Source organism: Xiphophorus maculatus, chromosome 16 (genome assembly GCF_002775205.1).
Source record: "Xiphophorus maculatus strain JP 163 A chromosome 16, X_maculatus-5.0-male, whole genome shotgun sequence".
NCBI lineage: Eukaryota > Metazoa > Chordata > Actinopteri > Cyprinodontiformes > Poeciliidae > Xiphophorus > Xiphophorus maculatus.
In genome coordinates this window covers 23,346,232-23,364,059 of record NC_036458.1, presented here as the reverse complement: position 1 = coordinate 23,364,059, position 17,828 = coordinate 23,346,232, and the positions used below count along the sequence as shown (strand labels likewise).

Here is a 17,828-nt window from a genome sequence, read left to right as displayed (position 1 = left end):
CTCGTCTTGTGTTTGTTTTTAGTATAGTCTTTTTAAAAAAGTTTAGTTTTATTTTACCGCGAACCAAATCTTTATGACGGCCAGGATTAGCCCAGTTCAAACTAAACACGTTGATTCACACATACTGTATCAGGTCAGCTCCCTTCGAAGCTGCTCAAAACTCCAGCTCTTCCAGCTTGTTGTCCTTCCTGGCAGCGCGCGCTGCTCTTCTTGATTTTTATTGGCTATTGGCTCTGCTGCTCTTCTTGTCTGTAACGTTAACAGTAGCGCGACCAGCTACCGTAACTGCTGCTGTTGCACGCAAGACGCTCACTCGCGCTTTCTACTCCCTGCCTTAAGGAGTCTCCGGCTACCGTAATAACAATCTATAGGAAACTTTTTTTTCTCATTCATAGAACGATAAAATCGGGGACGGCTTCAGCCGGGAACAGGCCACTTAAATCGGGGACGTCTGGTCACCCTATCTGAACGACTATAAAATACTAGCTCGAATTTTTTGCGATGAGGATGAAAAGTGTTCTTAACCTTATAATTGATGAAACACAAAATGGTTTCATGACCCAAAGACATGTAGCTAACAACATCAGGCTAGTGTTGGATCTGATTGACTATGCAGGTTTGTGCCATGATGACAGCCTTATATTATTGTTAGATTTCCGTAAAGCTTTTAACACCATTGTAGATAATTTTATTTTTCAAACATTAGAGACATTTGGTTTTGGCCCTTACTTTTGTGCAGCAATCAAAACCATGTATATATTGTTCAATCAAGCTTCATACTGGTACCTCTCCCAGATTTGATCTAAAGCGAGGAGTCAGACCAGGTTGCCCGGTGCCCCATACCTCTTTTTGATCTGCTCTCAATTACTTTCAGATTTCATTAAACTCAACCATTTGAAAGGAATCACTATTGCTGAAAAAGATACTTTATTCTTAAAAGAGACTTCTCAGGTTTCTTTAGCAATTAATACAGTTGAGAAATTTTCTAGAGCCTCTGGACTCTACCTTAACATTAGTAGATGTGAACTTTTAGCCCTTAAAAGTTGTAACACATCCTCCATTTATAATATTCCTGTTAAAGACTCTGTCACCTACAGTATCTCGGCATAAAGATCAACAAAGATCAAAACTCTAGAAGTGCTCTGAACTTAAACCCTATTATAGAAAATGTACGAAAGAAACTAAATTCTTGGCTTCAAAGAGATTTATCAATGGAAGGAAGAATTTTGTTAGAAAAGGCAGAAGGTTTCTTGATCACAAAATGTCATAAAGGAATTGTCAGGTTTAAACACCTACTGAGACAGATTTAACAAACACAAGAAAGACAAGAGAGTTAGATTCTTTTGTACTCGCGAGGAGAACAGCCAGAGATGTTTTCAGTCACACATCTCTTCCGTTCTCAAAACATATGTGTCCGTTATCCTTTTTTATTGCTGTTGGGATCCCTGTTACAGAGAGCATCTCAAAGGGGTGGGGAAAACACTTCAGTCACATGATTGCAACACAAATGCTAGTCACTAACAAAACACATGGTATCTACACACTAGATCATTCTGTTCCAGACACAGGATAACACAGAGCAAGTTGTACGTCTTCACAGCGATGGTTTTATAGCTATCTAACAGGTCAAGGATGCAGAGGTTTCTGCTGAGCGATAACCATTTTGAAAACGGTTCTCTGCTCTTCCTCAGAGGCCTTCTGAGAAAGGAATCAAAGTAATTCAACAACACAGAAACGTTCTTTATGCTAAGATGAAACAAATAAAAGCATTTAAGACAAGAACATTATAAAGGCGCATGAACCAAGAAATATTTGATAATAATATACAATTTACCTAACAGGAATGGTCAATAACATGGGATCCTCATTTTGATCCCTAAGGAATAAATTCAAGCTTGCATCATTTTCTGCTGAAAACTCCTTATTCATTTGGGAGGACAGAGTTTGAATCGTTCTTGGTTGACCCCACCCCTGAAGCCATCTTTGACATTAGAGACCATTAGGTCTCAAATTTTTGCCATTAGAGATCATAAGTTCTCTAATGGCAAAAATTCAAATACAATAAAAATAATAATAGACAGCCATCAGGTTCACTGGAGTACTCAAACCCCTCCACCACGTTAAGGTGACGATTCCCCGGAGGGGTCCTCGGCGAACCCCATCAAATTGATCATGAAACCAATTTGATGACATCCCCCATCCTGAGCAAGCATATAGCGACAGTGGAGAGGAAATCTCAGTTTGAGCTGAGAGAAACCTCCAGCAGAACCAGACTCAGGACGGGCAGCCGTCTGCCTCGACTGGCCGAAGAAAAAGATGATAGGAAAGAGACACAAACACAAAGACAGGGACCTGCAGAAACACAAAACACAAAGTTAGCAAGAATATTGATGCATGATGCGTGTGTAAGTCACAAGATACAAAATTAAAGAGAAAACTCAACTGTGCATGACAAGGATAGGTAGAAATCCAGCAGCAGAGCAGCACACAGTGGAGGGGTGAAGAGAGGGATGGCACAGAAAAACAGCCAGCTCCAGATCCAAAGCATCATAATCTGTAAATAGTTAATGCAACACACACAAACACAGGACAACAAACATAACCCAGGCAACATCCTCCAGGACCCAGAACTATTAACAACCAGAGTAGACAAACAACCATGAGAAAAAACCAGGCCAAATACCCCAACTAAGACGACCAGCCACGAGAGCCCACACAACCATAGACAGTGCCCAATGGTTGCCAAGAGCATACCCCCCCCCCCCCCCCCCGCCCCCCCGGTCGCCCCCACCCCCAACCCCAACCCAACTATATAAAAAATATTAACATTCTGTTACAAATGTTCAATTTAGTTGTATCCATCCATCCATCAATCCATTTTCTTTTGCTTATCTGGGTTTGCTTGCAGATAATGTCCTCTTTACTGTAGACACTGCACCAATCTGCCTATTGATCGCCTGCTCCACTTTTCCCTCAGTTGTGAACAAGATCCCACGATATTTAAACTACTCTGACACCGGTCATACAGTGACCTAACGAGACACTGATCCCGATCCTAGCTGCTTCACACTCGGCTGCGAACTGCTTCAGCGAAGGCTGTAGGTCACGCCCTGATGAAGACAATAGGACAACATCGTCTGCAAAAAGCAGAGACACAATCCTAAGGCCACCAAAACGGATACCTCAACTCCACAGAAGGACCAAAAGATTCTGTCCATAAAAGTTAGAAACAGAATATGGGCAACCTTTGCGGAGGCCAACTTTCACCAGAAGCAAGCCCGACTTACTGCCGGCAATGAAGACCAAGCTCAGAAACCGGTCATACAGTGATCTAACAGGTCACCGATCCTCATCCTGGCTGCTTCACACTCGGCTGCGAACTGCTCCAGAGAAGGCTGTAGGTCACGCCCTGATGAAGACAATAGGACCACATCGTCTGCAACTAGCAGAGACACAATCCTAAGGCCACCAGAACGGATACCTCAACTCCACAGAAGGACCTAGGGATTCTGTCCAGAATCCAGGATCTGGGCAACCTTTGCGGAGGCCAACTCTCACCAGAAACAAGCCCAACTTACTGCCGGCAATGCAGACCAAGCTCTGACACCCACTGGGAGAGCCTAGCAAACCTCCCACAGGGTTCCCAGAGGAACACAGTCGAACGCCTTTTCCAAGTCCGCAAAGCAGATGTAGACTGGCTGAGCGAACTTCCATGCACCCTCTAAGAGCCTGCTGTGGGTGTAGAGCTGGTCCAGTATTCCACAACCAGGATGAAGACCTGAATCCAAAGTTTAACTATCCAACGGACCCTCCTCTCCAGAACCACTGAATAGACCTTACCAGGGAGGCATAAGAGTGTGATCCGACTGTATTTGGAATACACTCTGCAGTCCCCCTTTTTGAACAGGGGAACCACCACCCCGGACTGCCAATCCAGGGGAAATGCCCCTGATGTCCAATGACCAAAATCCCCAGACTTTGAAGACATGCACTAAGGGGATTGATAAGACCATCAAAGTATTCTGGTCACCTACCCACACTGTCCCAAGCTGAGGTCAGCAGCACAGCATCCCCACTGTAAGCAGTACTGCTGCTGTACCACTTCCTCCTCCTGAGATGCCAGGTGGTGGCCCAGAATCGCCTTGAAGCCATAGGGAAGTTGTTCTCCATGAAGTCTTCAAACTCCTCCATGCCAGCGTTTCTGCCCCGGCGACCACATGAGGCGCATGCCTACATATCTATAATTTAGTTGTAGTTATAATAAAATGCAGGCACATGTAGTCCAGATATGCAAAATATGTATGAATGAAATGGATGTCTACACCGTTGAAATTTTAAACCCCTGTTTTGTACCCTAATTCTTTCTTCTGCTTCTAATTTTTACCCATTAACAAATGATTGTTTTCTACTCACAAAGGTTTTTGTGGGTAGAAAAACTTGTCTGTCAATTAATTTAATTAATTGGCAGGCATTTTGAAAAATAACAATTTTCCAAAAGAAATGTAATAATTTGAGTCTCAAAACTTACCTCTGTCCATACTTACCCTCTATCCATCCTCTTTCTCCACCTCTTCAATAAGCGATCTCTCCGTGGACTCTGACATTGTAGAGGCAGGTGTACTTTGTGTGGCCCCAGTTACTGTTTATCTGTAGCTTTATGGAGCTAAAGGCCATTTTTTCATGGCTCTGTAATGATAAAATGATGTATTAGTTTAATATAGTACAGTAGAGCTAAGAGGGAGTTTATTAAAGGCAAAATAGTTTGAGATTTCAAATGATTGCAAGAGCACCACCAACATTGCTTCAATGTTTTCCCATTTTGTCATACGTCCACAAATGTTCATGTATTTAATTGGTATTTTATGTAATAGTCCAACACAAAGAAGCATATAACTGTGAAGTGGAAGGTGATGAGGGTGATCTTCATCAGCAGATGGAAATAGCTATAAATACAGATCAGTCCTGGAAGAAAACCTGCAGAAGACTTAAAGTGAAACTCATCCCCAAATCAACTTTTTTTTGCTGACAAACTGTCTAAATATGTTATTTGGCATTTTATCTAAATAGATAGCATGTTCTGTGCAAAAGGACATTTTTTGTGCAAATCTTTCAGCTGGGCATTAATTTGCCTAAAATCATCTCATTACTGGTCTCATCATCATCGGTCAATCGGCTCTTAGGGAATTAAATTTTTCTGTTGGTTGCAGCAGTGGGGCTTGGTACAATTTAGTCATTAAGGTAACCAAAGCACAGCGCCCCTAAAACCAGTGGCACTCAGGAGTTGTTGCCAGCGTTGCCATGGCGATTGGTAAGCATTGACTGATAGCATTATTCAGTTTTACAGATGTGTGATTTGTTTGCAATGTGGACACAGAATGGGATGGGTCTCCTCTGCTCTGAGTGTTGGTGAGGGTTTGGTGTTGAGGATGACTGTATGAGACCAGCTGAGGAAGCCGGAGAAGCTTCTGGCAGCTAATGGCCGCTCTCGTTGCTCGCTCAGGGCAGACAAGCTGTCTGCAGCCGAGCAACACAGAGTTATCGCCATTAAAGTCTCCAACAACAGAGAAAAAGACTCTCTAGATTTACCAGATTTAGAATACGATGACGTTTATATTTTTAACATGAAAACACTGAAAAGTTCAATGGGTATAAATATGTTGCCAGTGATTAAGCAAAGTAACAATAAAAAAAGCAACTGGGATAAACATACCGGTAGCTCAAAGGTCTGAAGAGAATCTCCATCCTCCTCATAGATAAAAGTTCCCAGGTGAGTCCACTCCTGTTCAGGTTCCCTCATTCCCTGCAAAACAAAATTAGACAAATATTCTTATAAATATGTCTGAAAGTTAGACTGAGTGTTGCTGTTTAATATTCAGATACTTGTGGCTTACATAGACAGAAAACTCCTTGGGAGCACTCCAGCTGTTACCAGTCGGGGACAACATTTTAGGCAGGTGACCCAAGGTGACGTGACTGATAAGGACTCTGTGGGACAGGGCGATGGCTAAATGTCCCTGGGAACCTTCAAAAGCCCAGCACTCTCCTGGATTTAGGCGAGTCCTCCCCTGAAGAGAAAACCAGTTCAAAGTTTCAGTGGGATGTTAAAATGATAAACAAACAACCTTCTAACTATTACATCACATACAAACACCATTCTGCTTCGTATTCATGTTGCATTATGATTGCAGTTCAGTTCATACCTGGATGACAATGTCTGGGTGGATAAATGGCTCTTCTAGTGCAAACCCAAACCAACCGCATCTTTGTAGTTGGCCAGGATGTGCGGCTAATGGCATCCACTGTAAAACCTTTGCTCCTGTTTTCAAACACACACAGAAAGTGAATTAAAACCATCTAAGCTTAAAACATTCAGTCAGATTTATGATAGCAATGACTTACCTTGTGATTTCAGAGCAAAGTTGGGCAACAAATCTGCCGATGGAAAAAGGTAGTCCATCTTATTCTGCAGGACTATCAGAACATCCTTCACTTCCTGTATTTGTCTTCCTTTATCTTCACATCCTGGGACCGAAACCTAAACACAATTGAAGTTAGATGTTGGGTCATATCACTAAAGAGGACATTCATATATGGGTTTTGATTAACAGAAAGCTTACTGTGTTTATGGTGGGGGGTGAAGAAACCAGAGGGTCCATGGAAAGAGGAGCAATAATGCAGGCAAATCCTGACAAATGAGGAGAAATGAGAAGAAGGTGGCAGGATTAGTGACACTGTTTTCAGACTAAAAACTCTCTACAAAACTTAGAAATATCGGTGCTTGGCTGTTTGTAGAAGAAAATCATTTACCATAAAACAAGACAAGAAATATGACGCTGACAAAACAACGTTTCAGCGTGAACTTCAGTAGGTCCTCATTGCTGCAGCTGCTGCTGCTGCTGCTGCAGCTGATGTTTCCTGAAGACGTCTCTTTTGTTGCTGCGTGGTTATACCGACGGTATGTCCACTTCCTGTTCAGCCAAGGTAGAACAAATACAAATATGTAAACAGATTCATAGATCCTAAGATTATTGAGTAAAATATGCAAAGTCGTTTTGGCAAAAATATTCACTTCCCTTGAACTTTTTTACATCTTGTTTTTAATGACCCTTTACTTAACCAGGAAGTCACCATTGAGAATAAGAATCTATTATTCAAGGGAGACTTGGGTTATAATTCAATGTTATCACATTACAAACACAAACTTTGTACATTTTTTATCAGTCATACTTAGTTCTACATCTCTTTTGATCTGAGTTTGCTATTTTAATTTATGTACAGTATTATTTTCCTATGCTGTAAATTAGCCCTTCCTGCACAGCCTCTTATTTTTATTTTTCCCATCATATATTTTTAAGTTAGTTTGAATTTGCATTCAAACTAAGGTCTAAAAAATAAACTAAAGACCTTATAATGTCAACGTGAAAACTAACCTATATAAAAATAATAGCAACAAACAAAGAATATTTTACCTAAAATAAGTGGCTGCATAAATATTCACGCTTTTTAAAAGTGACTGACCTAATTCAACAAAGGTCCAGCCAACATTAAAGTTTTTGTTGTTTGTTTTTTTTGTCACAATCCAAATTTTGTTGCACATTATTTATTTCAAAAGTAATAAAACAGTAAAACATTCAAGGGGATAAATACTTTTTACAGTCACTGAACACTGAATTCCTCCACTGTGTCTATTCCTAACTGAATCCTAATTAGTGACATCAGAAGGCAGTTGTGATGTATGTATGGAACATACATCACAATCATAATTTAGAGGCATCACAATTGGAAGGCTGAAAAATAAACTGCTACAGAAATTTGTCAAAAAAAAAAAATTTCTTTCTTATTTGCTAAATTGCTAAATAGTACACATGAGTTTGTGGTTTTTACATGAAAAGAAGTAAAAAGTTCAAAGGGGAAGAAATATTTTTGCCATGTCTTGAATTTAATACTTCTGTTGATTCTGTTTACCTGATGCTGGTCTCATGATAAGAGATGGTTGGTTTTCCATCAGCTCCATAGTAACCATTTAGCACCAGTCGAACACTTCTTCTCAAAATGTCTAAACCAAAACAGAGGCATGGAAAGTTGGTCAGTGACTTTAACACAAAGCAGATCAAACATGACAAGATCACATAACTTTTGATCAGTTTCAGCGTCCTAAAACCATTCATGAAATTTAAAACTATCATTTATTTGAACTTTATTCTCATGCAAATCAAAGCATTATTTCTGGAAATTATCACAGTCATTGATCTTCAAATGAAATAACTTTAAACAGCTTTTCAATTTTTCCAGATTTGATTCTTGTCACCATTATCAAACGTGCAAAAAAATAAATAAATTTTTTTTTTTTTTCTTCTATCTTTGCATACAAGTGAAAACAAACTGTTCCGTCTTAAATTTAAATTTAACTTTAAACAGCTTTTAAATCTACAGTTGGAGAAAATTTGTCAAGATTTGGACCTTCTGTTTTGGTCATTTCAAACAAATTGTCAAATGTACAAGACTAAAAACAATCTTTTTTATATTTTTGCATAAAATAGAAAACAAACTATTCAATTTTAAATTATAAAAACTTTTTTCTCATTTATTGAATGTTTAGAGCCAAACCAGTCACGGTGTTATTTCTGACAATTATCACAGTCAGTGATCTTCACATTTTCACATGAAATCACTTTGAACAAAAAAGCTTTAAATCAACTGTTGGGACCAATTTTTCCAGATTTCTTCCATCTCACCTTTATCAAACATGTAAAAAAAACTAAAAAACAACAGTCCTGATATCTTGAATCTTTACATAAAACAAGAAGCAAAACTATTCCATCTTAAACTGAACAAACTTTTTTCTAACCAACAATCTTCATTAACAAATCACTAATAATTCTGTCAAACCAAAAATAATATCTTTCCAAAATTGTGATCAAGTTATCCTTGATGAATATTCAAAGAAAATACTTACGTTTCATTCTTGTATTTTTACAGTATTTCAGTTCAAATGTAGTAAAAGTCTCTTGAACTCTTGGACGTGTCTCTTCTCTGAAATCCTCAAGCACAAATGAGAAAATTCAGTTAAAAATTTCTCCTTTGATGAAAAAATTCCAAGACGCTTGTGATGTATGTTTCATAATTCATACAAGTTCCATAGGTGTGATGTCAGCATCAGCAAACACAATGGAATTTCTGTGTTGATTTAACATAATGCAACTTTAAATACATAAAATGACTAAAATCCTGCTTAGTTAATAAGTTTATTAATTTGTATGTACAAACATATGTGACAACTAGTAAATATTGAAATTACAGTAGTACTTTATATTTAGTGCAGTTCAAGCAGAACCCTGAACTTCTACTTATTGAAACTTAGGTCCAAAGATACAGTAGCAGTTCATTTGTACTTCAACAATGGACCTCTAAATAAAAACTACTGAACATGACAAGTCTAACACAATAAAGTCCTGTTATTAAAATGTAATTCAAAGTGAACAAACATACTGCATATGTAACCCAGGGTAAAACTGCCCTTAATCCCACCTTTGGTGCTCCATTGGCTAGAGTGACAGTCAGTCACACAGTGCATTCAGCCAATCACTGCATCTTGAGTGGTTAATCAGGCCTGCTCCAGCTTTCTCAGTCAGGTGTGAGGGGGAGAGCTGGAGACAAAGGAGCCACAGGTTTGTTCTTCCAAACAATTAGTTTATCTTTGTTTATTATGCACTTTTAAAACTCACAATATAAAAACTCATGTAGATCTGAACATCCAGTGATTTTGGAGCCATGAAGTTGTCATGCACTGAACTATTTATGGAATTGGTGAATAGTGAACACAAATGTTGTTTGGTTGGCATGTTGGTGGTGGTAGCCAATGCTAATTGTTTGATCATCAATTGTAGCTTCTTAAATTCAATATGTGTTAAAATAATGAGATGAATGCTGATATCTTTAATTCATCTGAAAGATTAGATTGTGGATATAATTGCATTTATTTCTGTATATAATAACTGAAACAAGTCTAGTTAACTAGCAGGCTGGTAATTTACTGGTCCTGTTTATTTCAGTACAGGCCAGGTGACCCTGTTAGGGTTAAAGGATGGTGAGCTTCTGACAACTGGCTGGAGCCAAGAGAACCTGAAATTTACTCCATACTGGTCTGGTAGGAGTCTGATGGTCTGTACTGGTTCCCCCTCCATCTCACTACCTAGACACACAATCCATTATTCATCTCTTTTCTGGTGGAAACAAATTGCGCTTGGACATTTTTTCATCTCAAATAACTGGACAATTAAAACATGGACTTTTAAATGTGTGTCGGTCAGACAATGTGCTGACCAGCGGGGAAAGTTAGGACTCTTTGTGCACATCTATATAGAAGATCTACTGCAGTACTGTGTATATATACAGTATTTATTTATTTATTTTTTTTTTTTGGTTTCCATGTATGTTTGTGTCTTGTGGTGTTCACTTAATTTTTTTCCCTTAAAATACATAATATTGAAAGCAGTTATTCTTTTGTATTGTTTTATTGATTACTGACAACAGCTCCAGTAGATGAATCTAGTCTTCTGGTGTTATATGCCATCTAGTCCCTTAACTACATTAAGTAGTGCTACACATAAGTTCCAGAAAACTGTTGCAGCAAACAGTTACCACACTAAATGATGTCATCAAACACCAACCAATCAGGCTCACTTCTATCTAATTTTCCGGACTATAGAGCGCACCATACTAAAAGCTGGTTGGGAAACAAATACATCATCATCATTAGGCCTGTCGCCATAAACGGTAAATCAATTAATCGTACGATAAATTAAAACTATCGACGTCATTTTAATTATCGGCATTATCGTCTCTTCCGGCCTTTTTCTCTTTCTGTTAATGACACTGAATGAAAAAAGGCTCTGCTCCGGTGCTCTCCACTGACCCTCCCTTCCTCATTTTACTTAGTGTAAAGACCACACAATCTTAGAGCTTCAGCCGATTGTCGGCCCATTTTTAAAACCTGACAGACCAAACATTAGCCGACAGAAATCCTAGGTATAACGGTTCCATCGGGTTCGTTCCTGCCGTGTGGTGTCCAACAATGGGCACAAAATAGTGACTACAAGTCCACTTAACTAATTTTAAAACCAGGCATTAATCAATGCATTACTACAATCTACCTGCAATGCATGTGGCTAGTGTCAGCGTAAAGTCCTGACTGAATGAAAATCATTAGAACCTCCAGTATTTACGTCACGTTAACGAAGAACAGCTGAAAAGTTACCGGGTTTATCAACTGCGGTAGCAATTTCGCTCCAACTCCTCCTCTTGTCATTTCTATATTCTTTGCATGTTAAATAAACATTAATGTTGTTTCCACATATTATCTCCAATATCCGCTGGACTTCGGGTTGCGCCGTGTCAGCTGTTTGGGATTCCCCTCCGTAATTTCTCCTCAGAAAACACGGAGGAGAATCCGCGCTTTCTGATTGGCTACCTGTCACATTCAACAGGCTGAGTTAAGCTCCCAGTCAGGGAAAAACCTCTGATTTAGATCGGAGCGGCAACGACGATCTACCGTAACGCACCACACAATCTTAGAAACACCAACGTTTTAAGATTGTTGTAAGGGGAAAAATAGCAGCAAAAATCATGTAGTGTGAACTATTGCATCAGTCGATGTGCCCATCTTCTCTATTTAAATCTAATTATTACTGAAAGGCAACATAATATACAGACTTAATAATCTGCACTCTTTTGGTTGAATGCAGTATTTATTTCCACTTTGGCTTTATGTTGTTTAGTTTTTTTTCAAGTGCATTTTTTGTTAATGGAGACTGAGAATCCATTTTATTTTTGTTTTTGGTTGTTTTGTTTATTTTGTTTATCAGCTCCAGTGTTAAATATTCTTTTGAAAATAAAGCATATCTATTTTTGGCAGGAAATCGCATGCATTATTACATCATTTCCATTAAATCAGTGTAAAAAGGTCTTCAAACAATATTATCGTTTATCGCAATAATTTTTGAGACAATTAATCGTTGAGCAACATTTGCTATCGTGACAGGCCTAATCATCATCAAATGTTAACTGTTAGGTTTATCATTTAGGAAAACTGGGAAAAAAAGACTAAAATCAAAAAGATTCATGTACTGCATGGCTTTATGGCTTTTCTTTTTGTTTCATAACTCGGCATGGTGACTTAAAGGTTTGTAGCTTCTGTCTTGGTTCTTTGTTGACCACAGTGTAGCGGTCAACAAAGAACCAGACTTAATCACTTTATGATTAATCACTTTATGATTAAGTCTGGTTGTTTTTTGTTTTGTTTTTTTTCGGGGGGGGGGGTTCATATTTCTCAGTCGTTGCAAAAATATTTCAGCCAAACTCTTATTGTAATAGATTATTTTGCCAGTAATGTCCGTCTCATGTCTTCATGCCGGGCAGCTGGACGGTGTTGCTGGTGAAAGCCGTCCTGACTGGCGCCGTCTCTCTCTGCTCACTCCTCCTGTTTGTCACTCTGGTTCACAGCAACTGAAGAAGCAGCAGGCCGTAAAAAACAACCTTCCACAGTCTCGGCTCAAACTGGAGGAAAGGTTTTCATAAGTCAGAGTCAGAGCTGTGAAGCTTCAAAGGCGATCGGTGTTGGCTACTTGGAGTTGACCGACTTGATCCACCAACTGGTTCAGCTTCCAGTTCTTCCAGTTTGTTTCATTGGTTATGAGTCCATGAGGAAAAAGAGCGTTCTCTGGGTAACATTTCTACCCAACCCTTCAGTGAATCAGTTGAAGCTAAGGGTCGAAGGTCAACATCAGGAAACTTCTTCAGTGTGACTGGCTTGTGTTTCTTTTTAAGATGTGAATTTTGTATTTATGTAACTACAAATGAATTTACACTAAAAAAACATTTCTTTTAAACCTGTTCTCCAGTTTGTGCTTTGATCAGCTATGAAGTTCTATTAAAAATGTGGGCGTTCCTTTAATATATAACGTTTCCAAAAATGATTATGGTTAAAACAAAAAGACTCCAGAAATAACAGATTGAAAGAAGAACATTTTATTCAACTCAAGAGTTACAGCACTGATGAATTTTGTGTTATGGAGCATTAATAATGAAAACAATAACAAATAGAAAACAAATCTGCCTTCTAACTATTTATTCTGACGTTTTGTTTTGGCTCTTGAATAATCAGAATCTCGTCTCCAGCCAGGCACCAGAAACCTCGCTGTCCGCTTCTCGAGTCATTGATGTTTTGATTGACAGGAGAGTCCAGCTAAGGAAACAGAAGAACAAATTTGAGAAACGCAGAGTCGAACGCACGTCATTAAATGCTGAAACTTTTCTGAGATGTCTCAGCAGCTTCAGTTTCTGCTCACCTACCTGTTACATCCAGAGTAATGGTGCCAGGTGAGGTCCATCTCCCCAGCGGTCGGTCTGCCTCAAACCTGTCACAACGGGGGGGAATTTAATGAGAATTGTTTACTGCACTGTATGTATAAAAGTGTTTTAGCGTTGCTCACTGTAAATAAACTTTTTGCACGTTAAAATTTGTTTATTTTTTTGCTTATATGATCTAACAGGAAGGAAAACCAAGGTTTCAATTCTTGAATAATTAAGAAAATAATTTCAACTATAGAATGGCTGAAAAGTTAAGGTTGTGAAAAATGTATTTAGTACCAGCAGATGGTGTGTAAACCTGGGGCCACTGGATCGTCTGCCTTTTTTGGCAGGCAGAGTATTTTCGTTTTAGTCCTCAGTCCTCTCTGTCTTCTCTCGCCTGATTGGTCCAGTGATGCTGGCGAATCATCACATGATCAGACACACATTCCTTAATCTCTGTCTAAATCACGGATTATTGGAAGAGACTTTCTGATCAAAGTCATCATCATGTCCTCACCTTTCCCACAAGCTGTTACAACCAGTAGATCAGCAGGTGGAGCAGGTCTTCTTCTGCTTTAGTTGTTGGTCAACTCCAGTCATCACATGAGTTCACAGAGAAATAAAATAAAGAGAGAAGATAAAGTTAAGGAGGAAAATATGCACGGACAGCAGACAGCGACAGTTTCTAACTTTCAGCTCAGCTCTCCGCAGCTATATTTGAAATGATTAGTCATGTTGCGTAGATATAAATGTTACTTTTTTTTCTTATCTTCCTCCACCTGACTGGTGGTGTTGAAGGTGGAGGATTCCAGGCGGCGCTGGTCTTCTGCTTTAATTGTTGGTCAACTCATGTCATGTGACATGAGTTGATGTAGAAATGAAATCCAGAGAAAAGACAACAGGGTTAACAAATAGAATACAGGTGGACAGAAGGAAGAACAATTTCATCCATATTTAAAATGAAAATAAGTTTCCTTACGTTTTTGTGTCAACTGGGTTCTCTTATCTTCCTCCACCTGACTGGTGGTGCTGAAGGCGGAGGATTACAGGCGGAGGAGATCCAACCTGGGACGATCAGACATCATTGATCTGCAGAATCTGAACCTAACAGATGACTGAATCAGACTTTCTGATCAAGTCATAATCATGACCTCACCATTTATAAAATCTACTAGAACCAGTAGATCAGCAGGTCCTCTGCTCTATTCCTGATCCTCCTTCCATCAACACAAAGCTCCGCTGTTATGAAAGGACTCAGTAAAAAAAAACACACACACAAAACAAAAGTGTCAGTGAGGAGAAAGTACAGCAGGAAATAGGAAATAGATTTGAATATTGACTTCGACGTTCTGTGTGTTGAACATTTTTTGTTGTGTAAAAGTAAATGTTCTTACATTTTTTGTCAACTGGGTTCTCTTATCTTCCTCCACCTGACTGGTGGTGTTGAAGGTGGAGGATTACAGGCGGAGCTGGTCTTCTGCTTTAATTGTTGGTCAACTCATGTCATGTGACATGAGTTGATGTAGAAATGAAATCCAGAGAAAAGACAACAGGGTTAACAAATAGAATATAGGTGGACAGAAGGAAGAACAATTTTGAAATCTGAGCTCAATTTCATCCATATTTAAAATGAAAATAAGTTTTCTTACCTTTTTTGTCAACTGGGTTCTCTTATCTTCCTCCACCTGACTGGTGGTGCTGAAGGTGGAGGATTACAGGCGGAGGAGATCCAACCTGGGATGATCAGAGAATCAGAAATCTGAGAAGTCTGAACTTGGGTCGGGTATTTTTTTAATGTCTATTCTTTTGTGATTTTTCTGTGTTGTAACACATGAACATGCTATTGGTCATATAAACTATTTGTTTCATGAGATTAATAGTTTATCTACATAAAACTTTACTCCACATGCTCTCCATTTCCTTTCCTCTGATCCTGTCCTCTAGTGTCTCTCTGAATAAAAGCTCTTAATTAAATCCTTCAATCATAAACTATGTTCTCCTTTGTCTTCTAATTTCTTATTGTCCTGATGCTTTAATTTGGTTTCTGATACAACGTATTGTCAGGCAAGCATTCCTTACTTAATGTAAATTTTAACTCTATGTGGTTGAGCACTTTGTAAATTACTAATAACTTCTATTTCTATTTTTATTTAGTAAAGCTGATGGTCCCCACCACCAGCAGGAGGCAAGCAGTATCATGTGAATGTGGAAAAACTTACAAGCAGTGTGAAAAACAAGGGGTCCAGAAGGACAGGAACCACATGGACGACGACGAAAGGATCCAGCGATGAGCAGCTAAAACCTGAAAGATTAAAACCTTGGAGAGTGGATTAGTGGAGGAACAGAATAGAATAATATACTATATCGGAGAGCACCGCGTGGGGAAGAACCGCTATTTCACCCTGAAACATGGGGAAGATGAGAGGAAGACACAAAGACAAAGAAAACTCCGGTGCAAGGCGCTACCTAAGGCTTCCTGAGTCCTGCCAGAATCCTCAACATCTAAAATGCTACATCTAGCAGCGGGATAAAGAAAAGCCCCGGTGCAAGGCGCTACCTAAGGCTTCCACAGGCTTGCTAGAAACCCATTGGCTTTAATAAAACAAACAAAAAAAAACAGAGAAATGATGATATGTCCTAATGTGACTTCCCACATAGGTTCTCAGTTTTTACGGATCCCAATCTAATCAGAGTCACTTGAAACGTAGCGAGGTCTAAACCACACGTGTCTGGAACTCACTCTTGCTATAGTTCCACCAGATGTTGAAGGTGTTGGTTCCTCTTCTATGTCCTTTTCAGTCTCCATCCGGAAACGGAAGTCAGGGGATGACAAAGTTGGATTTTCACGGTGTGTTGATGGTGAAGGACTGAAAACGCGGGGTGACAAAACGGGAGATCTTCACAGTGCGTCGATGGTGAGGGACTGACGTCAGGGGATGAGAGAAAAGGATCCTCTTGCATCGTCCCTCGTAAGGGACTGAGGACAGGGGATGACAAAACAGGACGTTTACGTGGCATTCTATACGAGGGACTAAGGACGGGGGATGGCAGACCAGGATCCTCACACGCTGTCCTTGCTGAGGGACTGAGGATAGGGGATAACAAAACAAGAAGTTTACGCGCCATTCTATACGAGGGACTAAGGACGGGGGATGGCAAAACAGGATCCCCACAAGACGTCCTTGGTGAGGGACTGAGGATAGGGGATAACAAAACAGGACGTTTACGTGGCATTCGATACGAGGGACTGAGGACGGGGGATGACAGACCAGGATCCTCACACGACATCCTTGCTGAGGGACTGAGGACAGGGGATAACAGAATAGGATCTTCATGGTCTGTCGTTCGATATGGAATGAACAGAGGGGTTGACGGAATGGGCTCGTCCTCCCATTCTTTACCATATCTCCATGCTATCCTTCTGCCGATACTTTGAAGGACCTCGTCCCAAATGGGATCTTCATTATACCACTGTGCCGTCTTGGCTGGGAGCTCCTTTTCAGCAAGTGTCCTTACTCCTCTTGGCTGGGGGCTCCTCTTCAGCATCACTGTCCCTGGTCCGCTTTCCGTTTATGCCAGTCACAGATGTCGCATGAGTCACGTCCTCTTTCGAACCTACCTGATCACTAGGCGTTGATGGTGTATCATCCTCCTTCGCATCATCCACCTTCTTTGGAATTCTAATGGCGCGGCAAAAAGTCACTAAATTTCTCCAACCTGCCAGAGGTTGTGGTGAGGCACTGATAGGAACGGAGTCCTCTGGACGCAAAATGGGCTCGTCCGGTTTGTCAGGTCCAAATGTGAATTTAAAGCTGGAAGGAAGCACTGTACCAAAACTAAGCTTTAATGGTGGGTTGTCCTCCTTCGCAGCATCCACCTTCTCTGTAATGCTCCTGGCGCGGCCAGAAGTCAAAGAAGCCCCGTCCTCTTCCAAACCTACCTGATGGTGTTGCGAGGTACCAATAGGTCTGGAGTTCTCTGGACGCAAAATGGGCTCTTCCTGTTTGTCAAGTCCAGACGTGAATTCAAGTGAAGTACAAGGAGCCGTGTCTTCTTCAGGCTTCTCAGCTACCCCACTGTCTTGTATGTATTTGAAATTTGGGGGAAGAATCTCAGAGTGCCAGTGCAGCGACGCAGCACTGTCACGGTCCACAGCAGAACTCGGCTGATCAAACCTCAACCCCTCTCCGTAGTCTTCAGAAACCATGTCGGTTTCATTTGACCACACCTTACCGTGTTCCTTACCATTGTCTGGAAGTCCCTCCAACTTTGGGGATCCATCTGCTGGAAGCGCCATGGTCTGAGCTGCAAAGGAAAAAACAAAGCAAAAAAAGCTATAATTCAGGATCTAGACCTTCACAAAAGTCCAAAGCAATGTTTTGAGGGAACTGAAATACCAACAATACAATAACCCAGGTTTATGAATGTGTTTGTTTTTCTTGAATATATTTAATTAACAATATTATTGCTATGCCATT

General features: G+C 40.0%; 1 long non-coding RNA gene across 1 annotated transcript; it reads right to left on the bottom strand.

The window, feature by feature from the left end:
* Window positions 1-13,029: 13,029 nt before the first annotated feature.
* On the bottom strand, window positions 13,030-13,929 carry LOC106699970. The gene is made up of 4 exons (XR_002754194.1): window positions 13,868-13,929; window positions 13,648-13,765; window positions 13,351-13,415; window positions 13,030-13,243 (listed from the first exon to the last, which is right to left on the bottom strand). It is a non-coding gene; the product is annotated as an uncharacterized LOC106699970 (long non-coding RNA).
* Window positions 13,930-17,828: the final 3,899 nt, after the last annotated feature.